Here is a 13,283-nt window from a genome sequence, read left to right on the forward strand (position 1 = left end):
TTTTTTTCCTCCACTGTGTTTGAGTTTGTTCCTCTACTCTTGGAGAACAGGACAAAGTTAGGAGTTCTATTAAGGTTCTTGGATGTGTTTCCCAAATGTCAGGAGGAGTGGCAGCAGCCTTTGTGGGAGCCTACTTGTGATTTCAGTTCAGATTAAACATGAAGCTATTCCACTTGGAGGTTCAAGGTCCCTTTCTTTGATCAGAGTTGGTTTCGTATATTGTTCATGAAAGGTAGTGTACTAGCTCCTTGTAATTCCAAACAAAGTGGTTCCATCCTAGCTCCTTAGTTGAATACAGGTTTCACATCCTCTCCATGTTCTTTGTCTACTTGGTTAGGGAATGAGAGTGAATATTCATAATTCTAGACTGGATGAGTTCTTTTCTTTTAGTTGAGTATGGGGTGTCTTCTCTTGGACTTTTTCAGGTGGAGGAGAAAGTTTGTTCACTTAGGTGTTGCTTACTTTTTTGTTGTGAGTCTGGTGGTTTGAAATGCATCACTTTGTGGCTACAGGCTGTGATTTAATCAAAGTGTAAATATATATAATATAGCAGCCCAATAACATTAGCTACCAATGTGGGATGTAGGTACCACAACCCTTTATTTCCACTTCTGAATTGTAGAATTTCAGCTACCTGGTTGGAGTTGGTCTATACTGATGATTACTCATATCCTATTCCACCTTTGTTATAGGAACTAAGTTCCATGTGAGGAGCACACCTGTTCTGGATGTATTGCACTTCCCCAACTTTTTACAGTTTGATTTACTCCTTTTATGCAGATGCTTTCTGTATGGATCATGCCTGCATTAGCCCCTCCACCTTCTCAATATCTTTGTGTTTTCTTGTAGAAAAGCCACATTAGGCTTATCTGCTGTATCAATTGAGGGGAATTGAATCCCTGATTTTAACGTTGTAAATCTGAAGACTTGGGCTATTCCAGTGGGGGACCTCAGTATGGGATTCTAGTTGTATGGTGTCTACAGATGGTAAGTATGTTTTGGAAGTTAATACTTAACTCAACTGGAAATGTATTACTTATCTTCACTGACATTCTCATGCTCTACCTCCACACTAAAAGCTAGCTTATATGTTGTAAAAGTGATTACATTACTGGGATGAAGTGCTTATATGTAGTACCTTGATAGAGGATGCATGGTAGTTGGAGAAATTTGCAAGTTAGACTCTGTCTAAGGCATTTGAGTGGGGTATAAAAGAGTAGAACAAGCATTCTTAATGCTTAGATGGGTAAAGAGTGGAAACTCTGGGTGTAGAAAAATAGCTATATTTCACTGAAGCTAAGTATTTCAGTCCAGGAAAATGTTGACTTTTAATCTATTAAAAATACTTCACTAAAAATATGACTTTTATATGCATGTAAAACTGAAAGACTACCAAATTTCATGAAATATACACACTATAGTAAAATGTACTTGAATCAAATCTGTAAAGATGGACCAAGTACTAAGAGGTTACATGGTTAGTCACATTGATAAAGCCCATATTGAGAGAGTTAAATAATCAGTTCCATCAATCATGGAGCTTTGATAATCTGACCTGTTTTCCTTTTCAAGAAGTTGCAAATAATGTTTGCCTTCATAATATGCATGCACTGACAGTCTAGTATTGGAAATTGTACGTACCAGCATTGAGAAGAACTTGAATAGATAGTAATCATTTGACACTTATTAATAAAAATTTGCAGTCAATGGATGTTGAAAATATTTTGTAGTTGTGTTTACCATTTTCATCTTTCCATTACAGGTTGGGTGAAATCTGTGTAGCTTGTAATTACAAATATTCTTGAGTGTAATTATACTATGATTTTTGATAATGTATGCTCATGTTGATAAATTTTAGCTGGTTATTGGTAAACATTACAAGGCTTTTATACACAAAATATTGGGTTTTTGAATTAAGATTTTTTATTAAAGATTTTCTTGTACTCTGGATCTTAATAAAGATTAGAACAACTCTAGACACTGGATCTTAGTAACAGGTCAGGTAAAGTATTTTACTTTCAGAATGTTGATTATCCAACATGCAGAGTAATTTTCATTTTAAGATTAAAAATACATTTATGCATCAGAAAATTTTCAAATTTCACATGTAAAATCTCCATAACCTCTAGATAATTATCAAATGTTTTTTTAAGAAAAATATAATCACCATAAAAATTGGGAAATAAATATAAATTGCACTTTTTTCACACTAGAATGACTACAAATTATAATTGAAAAACAAAAATGCTTAGTCTAAATAGCTTAAATGTCATGACATTATACATTTATATATATTTATTACATTGACATATCAGCCATTGCTAGTTCACCTCACAGAAGTTACTGTGACCCATTTTATGTGTACTCATTACTGTGACCAAGAATATAAAACTGATCTTTACAAAGTGAACTGTCTTGGCTGTGTTTTAGTGGGCTAGTATTTTATAAAATGCAATCACATTTCAGTTATAATGAATTATATTATGTAGATACATTATTACTATTTAAAAAATGTTCTTACTAATTTTTCTTAAAACAAAGAACAGTAAATATGTAGAGTAAACAATTATATCTTTTAGTTATGATGACTCTTATATTCATTTGTTGCTTTCTGTAGGTTGCTAAGCCTTTTAAAATTTTGCAAATTGAGAATGTAAAATATTTTTCAGATTATATTTATATATTTGAAATAACCAAGAAATTATAAATAAGTATATTTATACCATAGAATTTTACTATAATTTATGAAGCTTAGCAACTAAGTTGTATTTAAGTATTAAAAAATTTGAAATTTTGAGCAGATTAAAGACTCATCCTACCTCCTTAAAATATTGTTTTAAAGGAATATGATAACAATGATATACTTTAAATTTATTGAGAAAGCCACTGGGGTACATCCTAGCTTTTAACTGGTTACTCACATGTCATAGACAGAAGTAAGTCTATACAAGTGAGAATTTCCAAAAATGGAAAGAGGTGAGTGGGGCAACTGTGTTTGATTCAGTACAGGATAGATGTCTAAGCACTTAAAAGAGGCAAGAGGTTATTATTTTGTATTCTAGCTTGTTAGTATTGGTCATTAGAGTTCCTAGTTTTAATATAAAACTATAGACTTTGTATTTTGACATTATACAAATCTAATTTGAACTACTTCTACATTCAACACACTACTTGACACACAAAAATTGATGTTTAGGTGCATTTTTTAACAATTACTTTTAAATTGAGAAACTATCTAATTCGTGATATTAAAATGTAAATTATAATCTACAACTTGATACCAAATTTATTAACATAAATTCCTAAAATAGTTATTCAGTTAAAGTTTTAAATGCAAAACAACAAGTAAGATAATATGGCCTCTGACCCCATGGCCAAAGAAAGACTCATCTCAGAAGGGTTAAACTATGTTAATTTTTTTGCAATAAAAAATAAAGAATTACTGGCTACCTTGATAGCTCCTACATTATAAGCCCACCAGTTACAGTAGTAGTACATTGTGTAATGTTTCTTGGAGCATAAGTTATGACAGATAGCATATTCAGAGTTATGTGCAGTTATTAAAACTGTATTTTCATCTAAATTCATTGTGTTGTGATACAGTGAACTATTCAGATAATTTGTAAATAATACAATGTATATAAAAATGTTAAACTTGTAATGGAAACAATTCCAGCACAAATTAATAATAAGTCATGAAATTTGAGTTGTCAAATGAAAACTTATGAAAGTGAATGTCAGATTTATATTTTTAAAATTTTAGTTAATAATGTAAAGTTCAAATTTACTTTCCATAACCAGATTAAAGCCATTTGAATTTGTTCAAATTTGAAAGTTAATTTTGTGTGAATCAACATTTGGTGTACTTGTTATTATTTGCATGTGAAAATGAAATACTCATGTAACTGATTAACTTGTACTGTATGTTTAAATGATTAACTATTTATTGCAGACGTTTTGTTAATGGAATTTGGGAGCTTGTAAATTACTTCAAGAGAGATACAGTGGTGGCGGTAAGATTATGTTCTTTTTTTTTTTCAGTAATATATTAATGATTTCTGAATGTAAAACAATGTTTATACACTGATCTTTCAATATAGAAATTGGCAAACCAAATCTTTATAATTTATCAGTTTTTGTTTCTTCTGGTATGAAACTTTGAATAGAAACTAAGGTGTAATTCACACTTATCAATTAAATAACTTCATTTATGAAATGTTATTAAAATTATAAACTTTTTGCCTATTAACTTACTTAGTTTTATGCCAACACAGGACAAGACATTGCACTTATAAACATTCCTGTAAGTATGTAATGGTTTAAGCTTCTGAAGTCATGTAAACATGTGTATGTGTTCTGCCTTGTTTTATTGTATCAAAATGTACTATTCTACAAATCTATAAATTTTTGTACAGTGAGTTGATACTTTCAGTGTTAAAAATATTTTGTGTATTTGATTAGTTCATGTAAAGCATAGTTAATTTTTAAAGGTTCAGTAATGCCATTAACTCCAAGTTATTATGATTAACTGTAGTGTATGAACAATGATACAGTTGGTGATTTTCTCTCATATTTCAAATTATACAATTGTATGATCTAATAAGTTAGTAAAAACATAATATATCATAATTTTTACAAATAGTTTTCTCTATTATGAAATTACTTAAAATAAAAGAGCTATAATACTGCTTACAGTATTGAAGATACTATTTAAACAAATCAAACTGCACATGAAGCATCACATTTATTGTTTATTACTTTCATTTTATGCATATGAACTTCCATGTTCTGTTTGATTCTCATAATTACGTACTAAAATAGTTTCATGTGACAATCCATATAAAATTGATACCGTCTATCGCTCGCTACACCACCAAGATAATATACTGTATTGGGCTGATTATAAGGTGACCCATTTTAAAAACAACAACAACATGGGGTTGAAAAATTGATTGTCATAATGTTTTTTTAGGTCAATCTGAACTATAACTGAACAGTCTGCAGATGGATTAGCTGCAAGAATTAACAATGACCTAGAGCAAACATCTGGTGTGCATGTGTAGACCATTTGCACATTCAGGAATAAGACAGGCTAGTGTATGGGGAATGGATCTGTGTTCAGCTGCAATCATAAGACAACTATTCATTTTAAAGCCTAATTATTAAACCAAAACCACTGCCTCATAATCAGGCCAATGCTGTGTGTGTGTTTGTATTTTGTTTGTATTTTAGTTTTTCAGTTTTTTACTTTTTAACTTGTAACTTTTTTAACTTTAAAAGGCCAATGCTGTGTGTGTGTGTTTGTGTTTTGTTTGTATTTTAGTTTTCAGTTTTTTACTTTTTAACTTGTAACTTTTTTAACTTTAAAGGTATGAAAATTATTGTTAAGTTAAGATGAGATGGTTAATAACAATTTTCAATTGCATCTGCTTTTATGAAAACTTTTGAAAATTTTCCTAAGAAAATTTATTTGTAGAAAATGGAATTTCTTAAATTTTATTTGTGAATTAACCAGATATGGTCAATAAACTGCTAAATTGTAAATGTTATTTCATACTGAGTATTTGTACTGTACATACATACTGTAGGTAAGGGTTAAAATTGTTATTGTATATAATGCCTAATGTGAACCTTTTTAAACTTCTGCATGCAGGTGGGGTTCATAGTGTACATGGTACAATGTTTTAAAGATCACTACTGAACATTATATTATATGTTTGATATAAGAGTTATCTAATATTAATTTTATATTAACTTGCTAATTTAGTGACATACTAAATGTCAGCTACAGTGTCCAAGAATACTGAAAAAAACTGTAGATATACATTTCATGGATTCCAGAGTTTATGTAGATAGAGTATGCAAACTGTGCAAGGGCTGAAAGTATTTTTTATTCATCACATGAATATCTTGCACTCTGACTTGTCAGAGTTTGAGTCAGACTAAAATAAATTCACAGGCACATCACGTATACAAATACTTTGTGTAACATGTCTGATGTTTTGTAAAATTGAGAGTTGTATGTTTTGCTAAATGCTTGTTTGACTTCATGTAAATACACATAGTAAATTGGGTATTATAGTCCACATCCCTACACCAATAGAGGGTCGCTCCAGTGAACCAAGCTCATGCACAGTTGGTTAAACACCATGTTTCTATTGAATAAGTTGTGTGGACAGCACATTATTAGCCTCTCATTACAAACCTGTGAAAAGGGCCAGTAAGAAAGGGTATACTTAAACTTTTTATCAGTTTTATTGTGTTGCAATGTTACAAGTAGACACTGATCTAAAAGGATGAAAATGCAATTCTGTGATTTGTTCATCATTTTAAGACAGAATTTTGATAAACAGAACATAGTGAACATCTAACACAAACTGATTTAATCAGTGCTAAAAATGATGCTTAAAAATGTTCACAATTTTAGACTACATATAAAACTATTTTCTAAAGTCTTGTTTTACATCTTTATCAAAACTGCAAATAAAGTTACAAAAGTATGAAACTACAGAGTAAAAACAAAGTGATTTCAAACTTTTCTCAACTGAGTCTGTACTGCAGTGCCTTGATAAAAGTGATAAATGAAATGTTTGGTAATAAAATTTGTTATATTTGAAGTCAAATGTTATAAACATTCTTAAATATATCAAAAATACTTATCTTATTAGAGTAATTAAAAAAAGGAAAATAGGAACCTATGCTATTGACTGTTTTGTTTTTAAGAATATTTTGAGTTGATATGTTTTTAAGCACGTGTCACAAAAATATTTGGATGGTTTAAATATTTAACTCATTCTAATATGTTCATAGATAACAAATGCAAACATATGTGTTAGGTGTCAATATCTTAACATTTGACACAGCTCTTTGTCAAAACAAAATAATTTAAGTAAAATAATGTCAGTATTTAATCTGTTAGGATTATTTTTAAGAAGTGTTGGAAATGTTGACTGTGGAGAAACCTATGTATTTGTTTATATATTCAGGTAATGTTGTAAAGAGCCAGATTTGCATTGATTGTTGTGCTGGATAATGAAATAAATATTTTTATTATGGTAGAGATGTAATGTCAAATTTTGAGTTTAATAAAATGCATTAGGAATGTAAGAATGGAAGCCAGTTATTTTCTTTGTTGTTGTGCTGGATTGTGAAATAAATGTGTTAATGCTATCCACACAGCTAAGTTTTTGCTATGATTTTAATGCAAAGTTATGAGATAAAAGTATATTTATAGCAATATGCTAGCCCCTTATAATATTCACTGTTTATAAAACTCGCTTAGGAATTAAATATGTGACAGGGTTTTTTGTTTATTTTCAGGATCCTCTCAGCAAATTAATCAGTGTTTTGACGGAGATTAGCAGATATCAGTCGGTAAGAGCAGTATCATATTTATAACTTTTTTATGTAACAATAAATACGTTTTTAAACTCAAATTTATAACATTTTGATGTTAGAATGAATAAACATAGATTTATACAGTGTTAACATATGATGAAGCTTAATAATTTTAGTTGTTGAAATAAAGTTTATGCTATTAAATGTTAAACACTGTGATGTAAACACTTTGATGTGTACTGAGAAAAAAACTTTGTTTTAAGAAGAAGCAATTGCAAGAAATAAATTCTTTTCTTAAATATTTTAGATAGTATTTAGCATAGGTTCATGGATACAAGTAATTATTTTGTTGATTATTGTTTATACATCAACACAGATGAACTCAACTAGAATATAGACTACTAGTAGTCTTTTTGTAATCAACTAAATTAATAAAGAATAAATAATAATAAACGTTTTTATTACTAAGAGTCTTTGTTTGTAAATATTTCAAGATTTTGGTCGATGAGGCACAGCAATCCACTGTTAAGAACTTGAGTGATTTTATAAAAAAGTAAGTGTATAGGTTTTTAAAAATATAATACAATTTATATGAATGCAAAATCTAGAAATATTATAAACTTATTTCTGTATATTAGCAACAAAAATAAGTGTTTGCAAGAGTGGATTCTGTAAATAACAATATTAATCTAGATGTTTTATAAAAGATGTCCTTCTGAAGTTTGAGAACCTTTGTAATATATTTAGTTTTTTTTGGTTAGTGAGATAAAAAATGTTGTTAACCTAAGTTCTGTGCTTGTTAGATACTTACAGTTAATTTATATAGATCTGGTGATAATTTAGGTAGTATGTTTATTAGTTGTTTGCTGTTAATTTGTAAAGAACACATTGTTGACATAGGCAGTATGCTATTTAATTGTTTGCAGTTAGTTTGTAGAGAACTGTTGTTAACCTAGGTAATAGAGCAAATATTGCTCTATACCAATGTCAACAACAGTTCTTTATAAAACAACTATAAACATATATAGAACATAATGCATTGGTAGTATGCTATATAACTGTTTATAATTAATTGTTCAGGACTGTTTTAACCAATGTATTATGTTCTTTGTATGTTTACAGTTACTTGATAAAGAACTGTTGTTAATGAAGGTAGCAAGATATTTGATTGTTGTGAATACAATTTTGTTTAATTTGGTTACATTTGATACATGTTCACAATTTTTGTATTTGTTATTTTATTAAACTTAAAAAGTACTAGGATTACTGAATGTTTCTTTGTTTTTAACCCAATCCTAATATAAGTTGTATTTTTTCTAGTGATATCCAGCATATAAAAGATTGCAAACGAACTTTTGAGAAGACAAGTGATGAATACGACAATGCATTATTTCGCCACTCACAAGTTCCTAAAACTAGACCTCATGAGATTGAAGAAGTTGGTAATCTGTTGAAAACTATTCGTTCTTGTTTTCAGCATGCTGCACTTGATTACACTGCCCAAGTGAGGAACAAATTATGACACTTGACTTTGCAGTATTGTGTTGTGTAATTAACAGTTTATTGCTGAAAGTAGTACTTTGCATCCACTTACTACTTATTGATGTACCACTGGTCTTACTTTCTACAGTGCATGCTTTGTACTGTTGGTTAAATCTCAATGTGTTTGGTTTGTGTTGAGGAATAGATTAGGGGTGGGTGGGATATCCTCTAAAAGCCCAAGAAGTAAAATAAGAAGTGATCAAGAATGATAGGAAGATAATTTATAATTAGTTATTTGCAATAACAAGCCTATTAACATTATTATTATAATAACAAGTTATTAATTATAAGAAAAACTATCTTAAATAGAATAATTGCCTTTACAGTTAGTAAATCCGTATTCTAAGCCACCACACTTGTAACAGTAATAACTTTCCCTGCTGCAGGGCATGAAGCAAGGTTTTTCATTTTTCTTCCAGCTATTTTCTGGTTAAATCTTTCATATAAAACTATCAAATGGACATAACTAAATTGATAATGAAAAAAACATTTGCTCACACACAGTAGAAGTATCTAACTCTTGCAGCCCATCAAACACATTTCAGTGGAATTAAGATTTAAATCTTATAATGCAACTTGTATTCTTATATTTTTTTAGTATTTTAAATCTGTCTTTACAGAAATTATCAGAAGTAATGAAACTATGGCATCTCAGAATAATTTTAACTGTAAAACTTGTTCTAAACTAACCTTTTTTTTTTTTTTACATATATATTTCTCTACAAGTGGGTTTTCTCGACATCACTGATTAACCTTTTTTTTATTTCACTGTTTTAAATATTAAGCTTTTAACAAAGGAATCTAGAAGAATTATGAATTTCAAAACTAGTTCTGATAAGTTTTGGCTAAAAAGTGATTTTTCAACGTTTGTTGCAATATTGAGTTTGAAATTAAGGATAAAAAGGAAATTCAAATACCATGGTAATCAAAGTTTCCTAAAGTGGGGCGTTGTCACTCAAGGAGCTTGTTTTGCTGTTTGTAAATCATTAAAAATTTATTTCAATGAGTTAATTACTATTTTTTTGTTGAGAAAATTCATAGGAGTGTCATATACAGTAAAATATTACTGTGGTAGGTAGATACCTCAAAATATGCCACAATAAGTTTGTGAAATCCAACCAAACACAACTATTCCTGCAAGCAATCTATTATAGAGCAGCTCTTGTATGGTACCTGTGAGAAAAATATTGATTTAACTCTGTGCAAAAGGTCTTTTTTTTTTTAAGCATATCACTTTAAAGATAGTAAAAAGTTGATAATTATGAAGTCTAGTTCTTTCTTTTTCCATTTAGGATATATGTTGTAGCTGTTTTACTTCACTGTGAATTATAACCTTACTCAAGGTTTTATGGGTACATGTTATATGAAAATGTTTTGTGTAATAATTGCTTCCCATATTTCAATCGATTCTAAGATAAAACCACTTAGTAGAAGCCCTACTTCACTGAAAAGTATCCAGAAATATTTGTAATATTCTTTAGTTTTTAACCCCACAAAATTGTTACTTAACATGGCCAATTAGCTTGGCAGTTTTACTAATAATTAAATTTTTTTAACACACATTAATGTGACAAGTTAAACTATTCACAAAATTATTCAGTCTTTGTCTTGTAGATAGGTAAGTAGCACCTCGGTAGAATGGGTGTGTTATTAGCATTTTTTCAGATGTTTCTCTCTAAGATAAAATATTGGTAATTTATAGGATACTTTGTGTGTATTAGATTTTACATGTAGTAAAAGTCATGCTACCTGTTGATAAAGTCATTTACTTAGTAATATTTTTAAATGTACAACACTTTTTTTGATATGGTGTTGATACATTGGTCATTAGGTTTGTACCCATATCTTTATGTATTTGCCCCTCAGTGAGGATTTCTGTATGTGGTGAGGGGGACCTCCCAGAGAAAGTCCTGTTCTTTCAGTTTACCTCCTCTGGGATTTACACATCCACCAGTGTGTTTGCCATGCATGGCAAAATGTGAAGGTGAGGAGAGGATCCTGGTTGTTGAGGGGTTCAGTCCTAACACACCACCTTGGCCTTGAATTCCTGTAGACAGGCTAATTGGCTGGTCCGCTTGGGCTGAGGTCAACCAAGTACTAGTGTTGGATGTTCTCAACAGGTGTTGTGGACATTGTATCTGATGCTGGTATTTGGGTATAGTGCTTATGAAACCCTGGAGTTGCTGCAGTGTCCTTGTTTGGCACTGTAGAGCCTCCCATCATAGTCTTCATGGTGGGTGGGGTCAGTTGGCACCGAAATATTCCTTTTTTTAATCATGGATCCTCCAAATAAAAACTTAAATAAAATAGTGAAAAAACAGTCCATAGGTAAACAACTACATCTTGAAGATTTTGAGCAGCAATCTTCAACATTTGTAACACCTGTTGTACCTCATTTTCTTATTCAGCATTTTTTTTCAGACAAATATTGAAGGTAGATGTTTCCATTTTTCATTCAGAAGGGTCTAGAGGGACTTGGTGGCTCTCTTAAGTCAGTCAAAAAGCTTTGTTCTGGTGACATATTGGTGGAAACATCCACTCCTAAGCACAGTGAACATCTCTTGCATTTGAAGGCCATTGAGGATATACTTATTGAGGTTACTTCCTATACTACTTTGAATTTGTCATGAGAAGTTATTGTTGAGAGGGATTTGAAGAACATCCCGGAGTCGGAGATCCTTGCTGGTTTCTCCACCCAAGGAGTTTCTGCAGTTAGGTATATCTCCACTTGCAAAGATGGAATTATGGTGCTGACCAGTGTCCTAACTTCAACATTACCATCACTATATCCACCTGCTGCCATCAAAGCAGGTTAATTTAACTGCAAGGTACAGCCACATATTCTGAACCCCCTCAGATGTTTTAGTGTCAGCAGTTCGGTCTTTGGTCACTTGGAGACATCATGCTTATGAGTGTGAAATAGACCCTAATTGCATTAATTGTAGTGGCTCTCACTCATCTTACTTTCATTCATGCTCTAGGTGAGTGGAAGAAAAAGAGGAACAATGTTTGAAAATGATTCACAACTTTTCTCGCCCCAAAACTTGAAGGTAACTGCCCACCACTCCATCTTGGACTATGCTGCTGCACTTTGTTTCACTACTACAGTGGGAGTGCAGATGGATATCTCTTGCCTTTGAAATAATCATTCTAAAACCATATCTTTCGACCTCCATGGTTAACAAAGTTGATGAATTAATGTCAACACTTATCTCTGTCCCTACCATTCATTCCAGTAGACCCCCAGATACGCTTCTTTTGGTTCTAGGTATGGCCTTCTTCTTGGGTCCATCTTCTTCTATGGCCATGTAATGCAGAATGATAATTTTTTCATGCCCTTAGTCACAGAGGACTGCCCAGTTGACCCAAGGCAGGATTCGTGGAGGTTGACAGACCTCACTTGAATAAAGAAAAAAAGACTGTAGAAAACAGAAGGGCCCTCCACCTGATTTACTTATACTTAAGTAAAAATGGCCACTTTGATACAGTGGAACTTTCAAGGTTTATCTTCTAATCTGTATGCCTTCAAAGCATTGATTGATTTTTACCATCCTTTATGTCTTTCCTTACAGGAAACCTTTCTGAAACCTATCGATACAGTCACCTTTTGGCAGTTTTCTTTGTACAGAAATAACAGGTTGTGTAATGAATGAGTGCATGGAGGGATGGCACTGCTGGTTGAATAGCATGTGCCTACACTGTCTTTGCCACTTGACACACCCTTGGAGGTTGTAGCCATCTGTGTTTCCTTTGGACGTAACACCACTTTTTGTTCTATCCACCTGTCTCCTGAAGAGACCTATGAACAATCAGACCTTGATGCTCTCATTAAACAGTTGCCTTCTTTTTTTTTAATCCTAGGGGGCTTTAATGGACATAATCCCCTCTTGAGAGATGCCGATATTGATGGGAGGGGTCGCTCTGTAGAGCATATGCTCTCAGATTACAACCTTTTTCTTCAATACTGTTTTTCCTTTACTTATTTTCATGCACCTACTCAGTATTTTACTGCTATTGATCTCTAAATCTGCTCTCCTTCTCTATTTTTCCACTTTTCAAGGAGTGTTAACAGTAACCCATGGGGCAATGATCATTTTCCTATAATTTTGAGTGAGACTGGCCTTGGTTGATGCCACCCAACCTGTGTGCCCCAGTGGAAGCTGGATCAAGCCAACTGGCCCTCTTTCACTACTCTCGCAGAACTTGATCCTGCCATCTTCTATAAGCCATTGATAGATGACTGTGTGGCAGCAGTGATTGACTGTTATTAACCAGGCAGCTGCTCAATGTACTTCTAAAACTCAACATGTTTTTCATAGTATATTAGTCCATGGTGGAATCCTGCTTGCTACATGGCATGGAAGGCTTAAAAACGAGCCTGGGATATCATTTGTAGGTATCCT

The 13,283-nt window shown here is 31.7% G+C and overlaps 1 pseudogene across 1 annotated transcript in view; it reads left to right on the plus strand.

Moving 5' to 3' along the window:
• The window catches only part of LOC143223118 (uncharacterized), a 105,408-nt pseudogene that overhangs the window by 22,376 nt on the left and 69,749 nt on the right, over positions 1 to 13,283 (plus strand). Inside the window, exons 5-8 of the transcript XR_013012671.1 lie at positions 3,953 to 4,013; positions 7,321 to 7,374; positions 7,833 to 7,891; positions 8,659 to 8,842. The product of XR_013012671.1 is annotated as an uncharacterized LOC143223118 (transcript). The remainder of the gene's footprint in view (positions 1 to 3,952; positions 4,014 to 7,320; positions 7,375 to 7,832; positions 7,892 to 8,658; positions 8,843 to 13,283) is intronic.

Source organism: Tachypleus tridentatus, chromosome 8 (assembly GCF_004210375.1).
Source record: "Tachypleus tridentatus isolate NWPU-2018 chromosome 8, ASM421037v1, whole genome shotgun sequence".
Taxonomy (NCBI): Eukaryota; Metazoa; Arthropoda; class Merostomata; order Xiphosura; family Limulidae; genus Tachypleus; species Tachypleus tridentatus.